The 15154-nt window shown below is 34.5% G+C and overlaps 1 long non-coding RNA gene across 1 annotated transcript; it reads left to right on the top strand.

The window, feature by feature from the left end:
• Window positions 9474–13228, top strand: LOC109226758. The gene is made up of 5 exons (XR_002068132.1): window positions 9474–9673; window positions 10093–10169; window positions 10698–10801; window positions 11619–11683; window positions 12846–13228. It is a non-coding gene; the product is annotated as an uncharacterized LOC109226758 (long non-coding RNA).

The raw sequence follows: 15154 nt of genomic DNA, 5'->3' as shown, positions 1-15154 counted from the left end.
GATCGACAGGTTCGACCTCATTCGAACTGGGGCTCAGGCTAGGTGCCTTCGCCATCAAAGATTAACAGTTCGACCTCGCTCGAACTGGGATTAAGGCTATGTGCCTTCGCCATCACAGATCGACAGGTTCGACCTCATTCGAACTGGGGCTCAGGCTAGGTGCCTTCGCCATCAAAGATTAACAGTTCGACCTCGCTCGAACTGGGATTAAGGCTAAGTGCCTTCGCCATCAAAGTTTGACAGTTCGACCTCGTTCGAACTGGGACTCAGGCTAACAGTTCGACCTCGCTCGAACTGGGATTAAGGCTAAGTGCCTTCGCCATCAAAGTTTGACAGTTCGACCTCGTTCGAACTGGGACTCAGGCTATGTGCCTACGCCATTAAAGATTAACAGTTTGACCTCGCTCGAACTAGGACTCAGGCTAAGTGCCTTCGCCAAAGAAGAAGAGTTCGACCTTGATCGAACGACGACGGGTTAACATTTCGATAAGTCAAAATAACACCCGTTAAGGCTAAGAGCCATCGCCAAATAGAAGAATTCGGCCTCGTCCGAATCAACCTTCGGCCTCGTCCGAATCGACCTTCGGCCTCGTCCGAATGAACGTTCGGCCTCGTCCGAATCGACATTCGGCCTCGTCCGAATCGACATTCGGCCTCGTCCGAATCGACCTTCGGCCTCGCCCGAATCGACCTTCGGCCTCCCGCATCGACGCTCGGCCTCGTCCGAATCGACGTTCGGCCTCGTCCGCATCGACGTTCGGCCTCGTCCGCATCGACGCTCGGCCTCGTCCGAAACAACCTTCGGCCTCGTCCGAATCAACCTTCGGCCTCGTCTGAAACAACATTCGGCCTCGTCCGAATCAACTTTCGGCCTCGTCCGAATCAACCTTCGGCCTCGTCCGAATCAACCTTCGGCCTCGTCCGAATCGACTTTATGGCCAAGGGCCTTCGCCAAAGAAGAAGAGCTCGACCTCGATCGAACAACGATGGGTCAATATTCCGACAAAATCGAAATAATACCCTCTAAGGTCATGGGCCTTCGCCGAAGAGAATTCGAAATGTCCTTAAGGCCAAGTGCCGTCAGAAAATATAAAGGGAAGGAAAAGGGGGACTCGCCATGCGGGAATCTACCTCGCACCAAAGTTGCGAAAAGCGAGAACATGGAAAAGTACAAGGCAAATAACAACGAAAAGTTCTTATTTATACAAAGTCACTACGCAAATAGTCGCAGATTACATACGACCCGGATCAATGGTCAAAAAAGACAGCTATCTCTTCACTCGGCGTCACCATCGCCACTCTCTTCACCACCATCTTCAAGATATTCTCCCTCGGCATCGGCATCCTCAGCTGCGACCCATACTAGTCGACCTCCCCATCCGAATTTCTCAAACTTCGATTAATGAAGTCCGCTCACCGAGCTCGACCAAGAGACGACCTCGATAAGCGGAGGGACTAACTGTATGGGTCAAAATTAGACCAAAGAAATTCGGCATGCGAAGACATAAAGCCAATGTCGGTTCGGCCAAGGTCAGACCGTCATCAATAAAGCCAAGGTCGGACCGTCATCAATAAAAGCGGAGGTCGGACAGACCAAGGTCGGACCGTCACCAATAAGGTCGTGGTCGGATAGGCCGAGGTCGGACAGGCCGAGGACGGACAGTTATGAAACTGCTAGTTTGCTTTGCAATACTCAAAAGGAGTATTCTACCGAATATTCTCTCTAAATTGTACCTTTTGCTAGGATTTTCTATGGATACCTCTCTTATAAATAGGAGAGGAGGATTTCCCACAAGAGGGGGGGGGGGCTCTCTCTGGATCTCCCTCTCCCTCTCTCTAGAAAAATATGTAAAGACATCTCTCCAAAGAGATGAGAGGATCAATGATCCCATACCTTCATCGGATCCAAAAAGGGTCACAAGGTTCTTGTATTTGTCTACCATTGATCTTTATTAAATGAAAGAAGATTCGTCTCACTGAATATCGGGTGAATCTTTTCCTTTATTCATATTTTTGTTACTTAATGCATCTTTACTTATGCCATTAAATCCGATCTTAATCGCTGTCAACATTTATACTCAGCTATGTTTTTCTACTCATGTTATTCGTCTCGGATCTAGAGTTAATTATCTTTAACTAGGATTTACCCCTTCATCTTTTTGATTGATTTGCTTAAAAAGACTTTAACCTCTTTTGAGTCAAACACTATTGATAAAATGTTCGTTTCGCTTTTCTACTAGGCTAGTCTTTGCTTTTAATTTTTTTTTTCCTTTTTCTTTTCCGAACACTAACTCTCTCTCACATGATCCAAGTCTGTCAATTTTCTATTCTCTTTCTCTCCCTTTTTTTTTTTTGCATTAAAATTTATAGATTAAAGATTTCAATTTAATTTACTGTAATTTTATTCTCTTACCTACGAAAGGTATTAAAATAACCTTGAGATACCATGAGACAGAAAACAACTACAAGGACCAAAATAATCAATGAGCTTTGAATTTCTCTGGAAAAAATGGGTGAATTTTGGTGCAGTACGAAAAGATTCCTATATTTAATGCGCTGGCATAAAATAATAAAATGACATTTTAGAGATTTACTCAGTCTAATTTTAATTTTTATTTGTCTAACATTATATATTTTTATATAAGAATCAAATATATAAACAATAACGAAACATTTTAAATGATGTATCTCACGATGACATACTAAAAATGTTACACCATTAGTCATTTTTTTGGGTTCTATTTCTCCTATTTCTCATACACATCTCCACACGCAAATATGCAAGACCTTAACCGTCAACAATAAGAGCTCTGTAGCCATAGCTTCTCAAAATCAATTCAACATATTCAATTGAAAATGTTGCATAAGGTTAATATCTCTATTCTTTAATTAGACAAATGTAAGAAGATTTTGTTTCCTGTTAAAAGTAGGTATTGTATTAATTATGATCATTCCTAAAATCCCTTCAAAGCATCACAAATGTAATATCCCAAAGTACATTGTTTAAAATCACTTTTATTTCTTTTATATTAAAAAAAGTCACTAACTTTTAGCCGTGCACGACCCAAAATTCCCCTTTATGCATCGTGATGGCACCTAGTCTTTACAACTAGGTAAGTCGATTAATTACAACAGTTAAACTAATTAAGTCGATATTTTTAAAATAGAGTTGAATATAAAATACTGAAATAAAAGCGATACAAATCTACCCAGCAATAATCACGACAATCCTCCCAATATGCGGTGGAAAAGGGCATTGGGCAAATATTTGTCGTATACCAAGACATTTGGTTGAGCTTTATCAAGCATCTCTAAAGAATAAAGGCCCTGAAGCCAATTTTGTCTCTGACATTGATTTTGACATCACCCACTTGGATGTGGCAGACTTCTTTGAGCGCCCTGATGGAAAAATAGACCACTTGATCGGTGATGGATCCGTGGTTAAAGATGATTGAGTAGTTTAATTTTTATTTTTCAATTATTCGTTGTAGTTAGTGAATAAACATCATGTAATTATAGTTCTTTACATGAGTAGTAGTCATTAGTATCAGTTAGTATTATTTGATTTATGAAATAATGTTAGTTCGTTTTGATTAAATATAGTTCTAGTATTAGTTTTAAAAAAAATCAATAATAGTACATGTTTTGATGCATAACACGTTGTCGCTTTTCTCTAAGTTGGACTTAACTGTTAATTTGGATGTTATTGCTCTTTATTACTACACTTATCTTTTCAAACATTGTATGAAAGTTGTTTGAAATGCTAATGATAACTGTGTTTTGTATAACTAATATGCGCAACCAGGAATGATTACCCGTCAAAAGTAAATACATTATTTTTATTACATGATAAATATTGTCAATATACTGATTAATAACATGGAAGGCTAAGGTGTATGACAATTATTAATTTCGTTTGCATAATTTAGCAAAACTGTTTCGTTTGCATAATTCACAAAGTTGTATTGAATTGATGTTGTCACAAATATAATATTAGATTTTTTGTGTTATATAATATCATTTTGTATGCTATATCTTCATATGCACAGTTTTACTCAGTTTAATATAACTGAAAATACTAATATTTATTTGTATATTTCTTTTGTATGTTAAATCATGGGAAGCAAATATGGATATCTCACAAAACAAACTTGGGTCAAAGTTCAATTGTAAAAATATTTGTTTAATTGATTCATGTACGACACATACAATATTCAAAGAGAAGAAATATTTCTCTCATTTAAGTATGTGTAAGGCAGATGTTACTACAATTTCGGGTAGTAGTAGTTTAATTGAAGGCTCTGGAAGAGCTACTATAACTCTGCCTAAGGGAACAATACTTATCATAGAGAATGCAATGTTCTCCTCCAAGTCCAAGAGGAACTTGTTGAGTTTTAAAGATATCCGTCGAAATGGATATCATATTGAGACAATAGATGAGAATAATCTTGAATATCTCATCATTACCAAAAATGTCTCTGGCCAGAAAAGGGCTATTGAGAAGTTCCCATCTTTGTCTTGTGGCCTGTATTGGACAAGAATTAGTGCAATTGAGGCACATTCTATTGTAAACCAAAAGGTTATCAATTCCAATACTTTTGTACTTTGGCATGATCGATTGGGACACCCTGGATCAATTATGATGAGACGAATTATAGAAAACTCAAATGGGCATCCATTAAAGAATTTAAAGATTCTTTTAAATGATGAATTTTCTTGCACTTCTTGTTATCAAGGCAAGTTAATTATTAGACCATCACCAACAAAGGTTGGAATTGAGTCCCCTGCGTTTTTGGAACGTATACAAGGGGACATTTGTGGACCTATTCACCCACCTAGTGGGTCGTTTAGATATTTTATGGTCTTAATAGACGCATCTTCTAGATGGTCCCATGTGTGCCTATTGTCATCTCGCAACCTCGCGTTTGCAAAATTAATGGCACAAATAATTCGATTACGGGCACAATTTCCCGATAATCCAATTAAGTCTATTAGACTCGATAATGCTGCTGAGTTTTCATCCCAAGCATTTAATGATTATTGCTTATCAATTAGGATAAAAGTGGAACATCCTATAGCTCATGTTCACACTCAAAATGGTCTTGCAGAGTCTTTAATTAAACGTCTGCAATTGATAGCAAGACCGTTACTCATGAAAACGAGGCTGCCCACTTCTGTTTGGGGTCACGCCATTTTGCATGCAGCAATGCTAATTCGTCTCAGACCGACAAATTATCATAAATATTCCCCGTTGCAATTAGTTTTGGGTCATGAACCTAATATATCCCATTTAAGAATTTTTGGATGCGCAGTATATGTGCCTGTAGCACCACCATATCGCACCAAAATGGGTCCGCAAAGAAGGTTAGGAATATATGTTGGTTTTGAATCGCCCTCCATTATTCGCTATCTTGAAACATTAACGGGGGATTTATTCACTGCTCGATTTGCAGATTGTCGATTCGATGAGACACTTTTCCCAAAATTAAGGGGAGAAGTTGGTGAAACCAAACGGGAAATTTTGTGGAAAAATCCATCATTATCTCATCTTGATCCACGTGCCTCTATTTGTGGAAAAGAGGTGCAAAAGATTATCCATTTGCAGAGAATAGCAAATCAAATGCCAGACGCATTTACGGATTTGAAAAGGATAACAAAATCACATATCCCTGCGGAGAATGTTCCAATCCGTATTGATGTCCCTATTGGACAATCTTCTAGTGTCATAGCTAATGAGTCAAAAGCACGCCTAAAACGTGGCAGACCATTAGGTTCCAAAGATCGAAATCCTAGAAAAAGGAAAACAAATGATCAAAATGACACTACGAAAGAATCTCATGAAGAAATCAACGATTTAATAAATTCTGAGATTCATGAGGAATCCACTGAGCCCGAGGCTCAAGAAAATAAGAAACTATCAATAAATCCAATCGATATTGAGACAAATTTGAATCGAGTGGATATAGTAGTGGATTATGTCTTTGCATATAATGTTGCATCTAGCATTATGCAAGAAAGTGAGGATCTTGAACCTCAATCTATTGGAGAATGTCGACAAAGACTTGATTGGCCAAAATGGCAAGAAACAATCCAATAAGAGTTGAATTCGCTTGCAAAACGTGAAGTTTATGGGCCTGTAGTCCAAACACCTAATGGTGTTAAGCCTGTTGGCTATAAATGGGTCTTTGTACACAAGATAAATGAGAAAAACGAGGTACAAAGATATAAGACACGCCTTGTTGCACAAGGATTTTCACAAAGTCCTGGTGTCGATTATGAAGAGACATATTCACCCGTTATGAATGCTATAACTTCCCGTTATCTCACTAGTTTTGTTGTCCAGGAAAAGCTTGACATGCATTTAATGGATGTGGTTACTGCCTACCTTTATGGCTCACTTGATAATGAGATATACATGAAAATTCCCGATAGATTTAAAATGCCAAATGCACATAATTCAAAGTCTCGGGAAATATTTTCAATCAAATTGCAAAGATCTTTGTACGGTCTAAAGCAATCAGGACGAATGTGGTATAATCGTCTTAGTGAGTATTTATTAAAGCAAGACTATATAAATGATGCCATTTGCCCATGTGTTTTTATAAAGAAAACAACATCGGAATTTGTTGTACTTGCCGTATATGTTGATGACATAAACCTTATTGGAACTCCTATAGAACTCCAAAAGGCAATTGATTATTTAAAGAAGGAATTCGAGATGAAAGATCTCGGAAAGACAAAATTATATCTTGGTTTGCAAATTGAACATTTGGCAAACGGAATTTTTGTTCATCAATCTGCCTACATAGAAAAGGTATTAAAACGGTTTTACATGGATGGAGCACACCCATTAAGTACTCCGATGGTTGTTCGATCACTTGATGTGAACAAGGATCCATTCTGACCTCAAGAAAAGAATGAAGATCTACTTGGTCCTGAAGTACCATATCTTAGTGCAATTGGTGCACTCATGTATCTTGCCAATACTACAAGGCCTGACATAACTTTTTCAGTTAATGTCTTAGAAGATATAGCTCTGCTCCTACAAGGAGACATTGGAATGGGATCAAACACATATTGCGGTATCTAAAAGGGACTACGATATGGGCTTATTTTATGGCAATAATTGCAGTCCTGATCTTGTTGGTTATGCCGATGCTGGATATTTATCTGACCCACACAAGACTCGGTCTCAAACAGGTTATGTGTTTACCTGTGGAGGTACTACCATATCTTGGCGATTGACTAAGCAATCAATTGTGGCTACTTCATCTAATCATGCTGAGATAATTGCTATTCATGAAGCAAGTCGAGAATGTGTGTGGTTGAGGTCTATAATACATCTTATTCGAGACAAATATAGTGTGAAATTTGACAAGTTACCCACAATTTTGTATGAAGATAATGCAGCATGCATAACTCAATTGAAGGGAGGATTCATAAAAGGAGATAGAACAAAGCACATTTCACCAAAGTTATTTTTCACACATGATCTTCAAAAGAATGGTGATATTAATGTGCAACAAGTTCGTTCAAGTGATAATATGGCTGATTTGTTCACTAAGTCTCTACCGACGTCAACCTTCAAGAAGCTAGTGTACAAGATCGGGATGCGAAGGCTCAAGGATGTGAATTGATGCTCTCATTAGGGGGAGTTAATGTGTGTTGCACTCTTTTTCCCTTACAAGGTTTTGTCCCACTGGGTTTTCCTTGCAAGGTCTTTAACGAGGCAACCAAAAGGCGTATTATTAGATATGTGTACTATTTTTCCTTTTCTAGAATTTTTTTCTCATTGAGTTTTCTTTTAGTTAAAGTTTTAACGAGCCACATTACCTGTTGAATAGACATTCAGGGGGAGTGTTATAAATAGAATTCTATTTATGGTGAATGTCCATATTTAGAGAGATTCTAGGGTTTATTACTTGGTGGCTAAGTCAACCTCTCCCTATAAATAGAGGGTTATACTCCATTGTAATTTATCCCAAAATTCAATAAGAATTCCCTCTCTCTCTTTCTCTGCAATATTGCTCTTGTTCTTTTATTGTTGTATAACAGTATAAGTAATATTATATTATATAATAAATATAATTTTATATTACTCTTGAAATTTAATTTGACTTTATCATGTATGACTTTCTTATAATTATTTTAATATTTAAATTATCAAAAATATTTTAGAGTATTATTATTTACTTAATTTTGGAATTACGCTCCTTGTCACTTGACCCAACAGTTCATCAAAAAATGGCCCACGTTTGAAGCCCTTACCTGATATGGCCCAGGTTGTACATAATCTGAAAATTATTTTTCACCAGTTAACCTACCCTATTTAATTATGTTTTTCTTTTCTTCGTTCTTCTTCTTCCTCTTTCACGACTTTGCACCCCAAAATTTCTCTACCATTATATATATTCTTCAATTCTCCTTCCAAATTCAAAGTTGATAATTACTATTAAGATGAGAAGAAAAAATACCACTTAAGAGAATTATTATTTTTGGAGTCGCCATTAAAGGTCATTCGAAGCTTCAATTCCAAAAATTGGATTTTTCGATTTTGTTAGTTGTTTGGATTGGGTGTTGGCCTAATTGATTGGGATCGTCAAGGGGAGTTCAAAACTCAAATTTGAAGTGATTTCGAGCAGATTTGAGTTGAATTTTAGAAGATGCCCAAAGAAGAAGAAGAACTAGTGAAGCTCCATTAATAGGATTCATTTGTATAATAGTGTATAACATTGTATAATAGTGTATAAACACCTCTTATACATTATTTTATACAAGGCTGATACATTATTTACAGGTATTTGGTGGATTTCTCACATTTTCTTCTTCTTCTTCTTCTTCTTCTTCTTCTTCTTCTTCTTCAACTGCTACACCTATATACATGGTGTATCACTAATATTTTCACTACCGTGCTTATATATTTTTATACACTTTTATACAACTATATATATATAATATACCTCTTTGTATAAAAGTGTATAAAAGTGTATAAGCATCTCTGACGATTTTTTTGTACGATTTTCACTTGCAATTCTTGATTAAGACTATTCCAAATCTCTGACTTCAAACTTTGTAGACAGTCTACTTAGACTAATTTTAATATTCAAACAATACCCACTCCAAATTCCTCACAAAATCATATTCAAAAACTAACAAGATTAGCATTAAAGAAGATGGGATTTTAGATTTCTCGCGTCTGTTTGTGAATTTTCGTAGTTGTGATAGGTATGTAGAAACTTGAGGAAAGAGGAGAATGGAAATATTTCACGCTTGAAGATATAGAGAATAAAAAAACTGGAAAAAAAATGCAGATCTAAGCTTATTGATATTTGGCTACACATTTGCAAACTTATAAATGGGCTAAAATAATGCAAGATCAACTTATGAAGTGCATTATTATGTAATTTTGTCAACTTCTTTCTATATCTATCTATCTTCTATATAATAAGTGCACGTTTTGGTACGACGAAGGGTAGTCATTTCCGAAAATTGGTATTCTCCATGTTAGTCATTTCCGAAAATGTTTTTCTCTCCTACTCCAGTAAGCTAACACGTCACTTCTCTTCTATTCCATTTGTGTCTGTTCCATGGGTTTTTCTTTGTCCTAATTCTTTCTCTGTGATTTCGTTATTCTCGGAAATATCGCCTCATCTCAACCCTAGGAAGTAAAATGGTAAATTTTCTGCTCTTTCTCTCAACCCTTTTGATATCTACTGTATTTTTGAATTTTGGTAATTTTTTTCTGCCTCTATTTCTTGGTTATATTAATTTGGTGGGCATTTGTTAATTTTTCTTGGCTACTCTCTTGCTGGATTCTGTAGATGTATGTATGTTTGCTAGGTTTCGGGATTGACAAATGGTCTATTTTTGGTTAGAAAATTAATGCTCATCAAGTTCTTATTTATTTGCTGAAAATCGATGTTATGGATTTTTCCTTTTCTAATTTGTAGGTTTTGTTGTTCCTAGGATTGTATGCATGTGAATTTTCTCTTAAAATTGCTAATGGTTGTCGGTGATTTGTCAGATTATCTCCATTTAGTAGCTAATGCTTTATGTATTTGCTACTTTACTATCGTTCGCTTTTTTTTGAAGCATAGGGTAGGAGATCTATCTCCGTCGTCTCAGGCGTTGGTCCTTTACTGTCCATTTGTAATCGTTATCTCTTTTTGGTGAGTATATTCGGTGAAATATTTGCTTTATTATCTGGTTTCTTCTATGAATAGTTTGTCCATTATATTTTGTTCTGTATTTGGTGTTAAGATGTAGTTATTTTTCTTTAATTTTTGGTGTGTCATAAGAAGTTAAGTGAGCTCTATTTAAGTGAATCTATATGCAAAGAAAATAAAACCTTTATTCAATGAATACACATAAAGAGTGGAATTTGACAAAAGAAAAGTTAAAATTAAGATGATTTACAGTTCTTATGTGTAGAAGACATTTCTGTTAGAGCTATACGTCCTTACATATGTACATACAAAGAAAAAAATGGACTATTTCTTAGAAGTTCAAAGAATAGTAGATGAAGGAAGAAATTAACTCATGCAAAGTTTTCCTTCTCAAATGTTTGCTGCTGGTTCATTATTTCTTCTTATCTTTGTTTATTTTTAATATGTTTGTTACTAAATTTCTATTGGTAGATTTTCAATTCGTCTTTCTTGCCTCTTTCTGAGTATTATTCTTTGTACATATCTGAAAAGGTATCAACTAATTGACCAAACAAAGTACTTGGATCATCAATTAGAGTTTGAATGAAGGCATTTACCACTATATGCTCGTTTTCTTTGATCTCAAGCTAAACCAAGTAAGCAACTGAGTATTGCTTTGTCTAGCTTTTTTTCCCATGTGTTTTACATCTTTTTGCACTTCACACATTTTCCCTGATATCACATGAATAAAATACTGAAAGTGCAACAAATTACTTTGGCTACCAAAATATTATCTAAACCAAGATTGGCTTATTGCTATGCGAAAAAAAATAAATATGTGAACAAAGATTAACATGTAAATGGTGAGCTTTTATCACTTTTGTCCAACTTCATTGGTGATAATTGTGTGAAAAAGATTATTTATATTGGCTTGATATTTTTCTGTTGAGAATATCACCGATCTTTTTCTCTCTTATACTTTCACTATTTCTTCTTTGTATATACTTAGAACCATTGTAAAACTACAATGTCATTTTCTTCACCAGGAGAGCGCAAAGATTACATCTACCATGCTGAAAATTTGTGGTGAGATTTAGGAGGTATCTTATCCTAAATAAATCTTAACTGAATTATATAGCACTTAAGGATTTCTCATGCATTTGTAGGAAAATAGATGATATTGAGGCGTAATTGTACTCTTTCCCACATAGTGGTTGAGACACTTTGGATACACGTGCTCTCTTTTGGCTAGTTTGAGCAAGTTCATCCTTTCAATTCATATTTTTCTCTATTTGTTTGATTGCTAGGCCTATGAGAAACTCAGATAAGAAAAATATATTTGAGTTCTCTATTGTAAGGGTAAATCAGAGAAAGCATTTTGCAAGATGTGCAAATAATGATTAAGTGGATTTGATATTTATGATAGCACTACCAATTGCTTCTCTCAGTCAATTCTATTATGATTCACTGCAGCATTGACGCAACGATGACAAGTATAAACGGTTAGGTGTGATACATGGAAATATCTTGTGAAAAAGGTAATTCCAATCCAGTGTTCAAATTTTTTTTTCGAATGTGAGGCTCTACCCAAATTCTGCAACTGAATACTTTCTCTGAATGGTGATAATGTCCACCCCTGGTTGGTTATGATGTAAATACGTGATGTGTCTCAATTATACCTCTCTTTATCTTTATTCATTAATTGTTTGCTATGTCTTGGAAAGTTATACCTCAAAAGAGAAAATTATTTGGTATGTCTTAGAAAGTGTTAAGTATTTTATTACTAAAATATGTTCTGTGTTTTACATGTCTTTATGTTCTCATTCGACCATCTTATGGTTCACTTAAAAATTGAACAAAATCTCTCTAAGAAAAAGAATACTTGCTTTAATGAGATTCAGTCTTTTCCTCCCTCAAGATTGAGATGCTCCACTTTTCATGTCAATACTTATCATCGCCAGATTAAAAGAGGTATTGCTATCCTTCAAAGCGAGAGACGTATTTGTTCTTTTTGAACTCTGAAGAAAATCTTGCTACTCTTTAGGTGACATGCACCCTAAAGTGTTTTTGCCGTTGCTTTTGTTTTAGTTGATAGTTTTTGTAGAGCATGTGCTTTTAGTGAGTTGATTCTGTTTTTGAGTCGCCATGGCTCGAATTCACAATTTATCATGACTCTAATCGGCATCCGTATTTCTGAGAAAGAATCAGCTGAGGACAAGTGTGATAGTGATGATCAATTTAGCACATTTCTTAAGGTCTTAGAGTAAATATGATTGTATTCTCCTTGGATTGATACACAAACTGACAAAATTTTGAGATGCTATATTTGTCAATATGCAGGCTGGTTCGTCTACTAACAAGTGTCTTTTACCTGTTCCTGTCGCCTACTTTATCTTTAACCTTAAGGTGCTTGCAAGTCCATGTTTTAATAAATCGAGATTGAAGGAGAGAGATATGAACCTACTTTTTGCTTAACTTGTCTTCTTATACGTAGGCATCCACTGCATGAATGTGGAATCTATTCCAAGTAGAGATAAAATATATAGTTTAACTATATGTGGTTTTAGACAGAGTGCGGAGTATACTGTTATATTTTGCTCATCATGATTCATGTACTGTTGCATTTTGTTCATCATGATTCATGTACCTGAATTTAGCATGTGTTTTATGCTTGAAATAACGGGCTCATAAATTTTGCAGATACTAAAGGCGGGTTCCTTAAGAAAATTATTTTTTAAGTGATGATCGAGCAACCAAAACTCAAATAGAATGCACTGGTGCTGAAGTGGTTTGCTTAATTAAGAAAGTTGAGATTACTTTTATTGTAATTTTAGGGATGATTTACTGGGATGAGCACCAGTAGAGTTAAATGTTTGCTGCCTTTTTTAGTCAAGATTTGCTCCATTATAACAAAAAAAAATCAAATGTATTCTTGAGAAGACAATTGACTTTACTGATTTTCTTTTTTCACGCAGTAGAAAAGATCATGGTTGCAAGATCAGATATTCTTAAGAATTGTGTGTGTCTCTATTAGATACTTGGCCATTCAACTGAGCTGCAATGTATTAGAAATTCACAGGCAAGAGAGATGGTTCTTCTCATGATTTTAAGTAAAGCACAAAGCGTTGAATGTAGATAGAAATATGCAAGCTCTTTCTAATGTTGTAGTATGGCGTGCACGGGCCTCAGCATGCTCTCGGACCCGTGCAGAGCACGGGAGCCTACATCTAGTCTAGTCTAGTTTCTATTATATAGAAAAGGAAAGATGGTCAACCAAGGGCATATATGTCATTTCGAAAAAAATATTGTATTGTTTGCATTTCTTAAATGCAAATTGTGTCCTCCTTGATATAAGTGGACCCTACATTCCCTTGACCACATCACTCCTTTAAAAGTTTAAATGTAAAGTTGATTAGACTATTTTTGCATAGAGTTACTCCATGCAAATACTCATTTTGAATATTTTTTCTCATTTGATAAAATTATTAATTTTTGTTTAAGTCAACTAAAAGTTTTTATTTAACTTTTAAATAATGAAGCAACAAAAAGAAATATAGATAAATATTTAGAAAATTTCATATTTATTCATACTATTTTAACACAATTTAAAAAATAAATTTAAAAGGTTTTCATGTATTCACACTATTTGAAGGTGATTTCAAACCTAAAAATTTTATATTCAAAAGTAATTTTAAAAACTATAGTTTATTAAACCTTAAAAGTTAATTTAAGTGATGATATTTGTTCATCTATTCTAGGAGGTTATCTCTTATGTACTCGATTGATGTGAAAATTTGATTTATATGGTTTGAACTCCATCCTTCCATAATAAGTTTTCAACAATCTATAAATTGTCTTAAAATATTTTATAGTATTTCATTATAAAAATTAACATATGATAAATCTGTAGAAAAAATAAACACGTTTCTCTTATATCCTTAATTAAGAATATTAATTTATATAGACTTCTATCAGATATTTATTATCTCCAGTAACATCATTTTAATTGAGTTATAATAAAATATGATTTGAACTACTATATTGAATTACTACAATTTATATCAGGTTAATATTTGTTTAGTGTAGTTGGTTCTCTTTGTTTGAAGTAGTAAATTGCCTCTTTAGGAATGCAAGTCCCCTTGGAAGTTCTCTTTGTCGAGTGTACTAAAAACTTCTCTTGATTTTGTTGTATACAAAACATAAAGTAAAATCATAAGTTTTTTTTTTTAACTTTTCTCGTATTGTAAAGAGTGATGTTTGTTCGTTTTAACTTTCATCTGGTAGCTGATTGTTCCCACTATTGAAACACTTGCAAGACCAAATTGGATGTATTCAAAATTAGTTTACAAATAGATCGGTAAGTTTTTTATTGTAGAAAAATTGTTAATATAAATTACACTTGTACCTTTAATGTATTATCTTGTTAAAATTTCAAATATAGTGGGGAAATAATACCATTTAATCAATTTTACAATTTGATGTTTATATTTGACATTGATGTTAAAATGAGTATTATAGCACATAGTCTTTTTATGTTAATAATTGGAGAAACTTAAGCAGGTTATAATTTATAGTTTAATTTTTGTAAATTATTAAAATAAATTAATTTGTAAATTGTGATCCCCAATATCGTTCTCTACAGTTATTAAATTACAGGCATGGTTGTGTAACAAATTCAGCCATACTTCCAATTTTAATTGGAAAGGTACAAAGTAATTTTTAAAAGTTATTCTTCTGTTTTATTTATGATTATATTTTTCTTTTAATTGGTCATTTTTAAGGAGGTTCGATTATAAGTAATTCTCTCAACCAAAACTCTATTGTAAATGTAGCTCGAAGGTCTGAAGCTATTATTCGAATTTTTCAACATAATAGTATGTTTCTGCAACTTGGGCTTTGTCCTTTTAGTCATAACATGTTTATACAGCAAGTTCATCTTATTTTAGTATTTATGCTTTGTTTTGCCCTTACTTCTTTTATGAATTTTCTCAGTTTAGAGAAGGTTTTTG

The sequence above is a fragment of the Nicotiana attenuata genome, chromosome 6 (genome assembly GCF_001879085.1).
Source record: "Nicotiana attenuata strain UT chromosome 6, NIATTr2, whole genome shotgun sequence".
Classification (NCBI taxonomy): domain Eukaryota; kingdom Viridiplantae; phylum Streptophyta; class Magnoliopsida; order Solanales; family Solanaceae; genus Nicotiana; species Nicotiana attenuata.
This window is presented reverse-complemented; position numbering and strand designations above follow the sequence as displayed.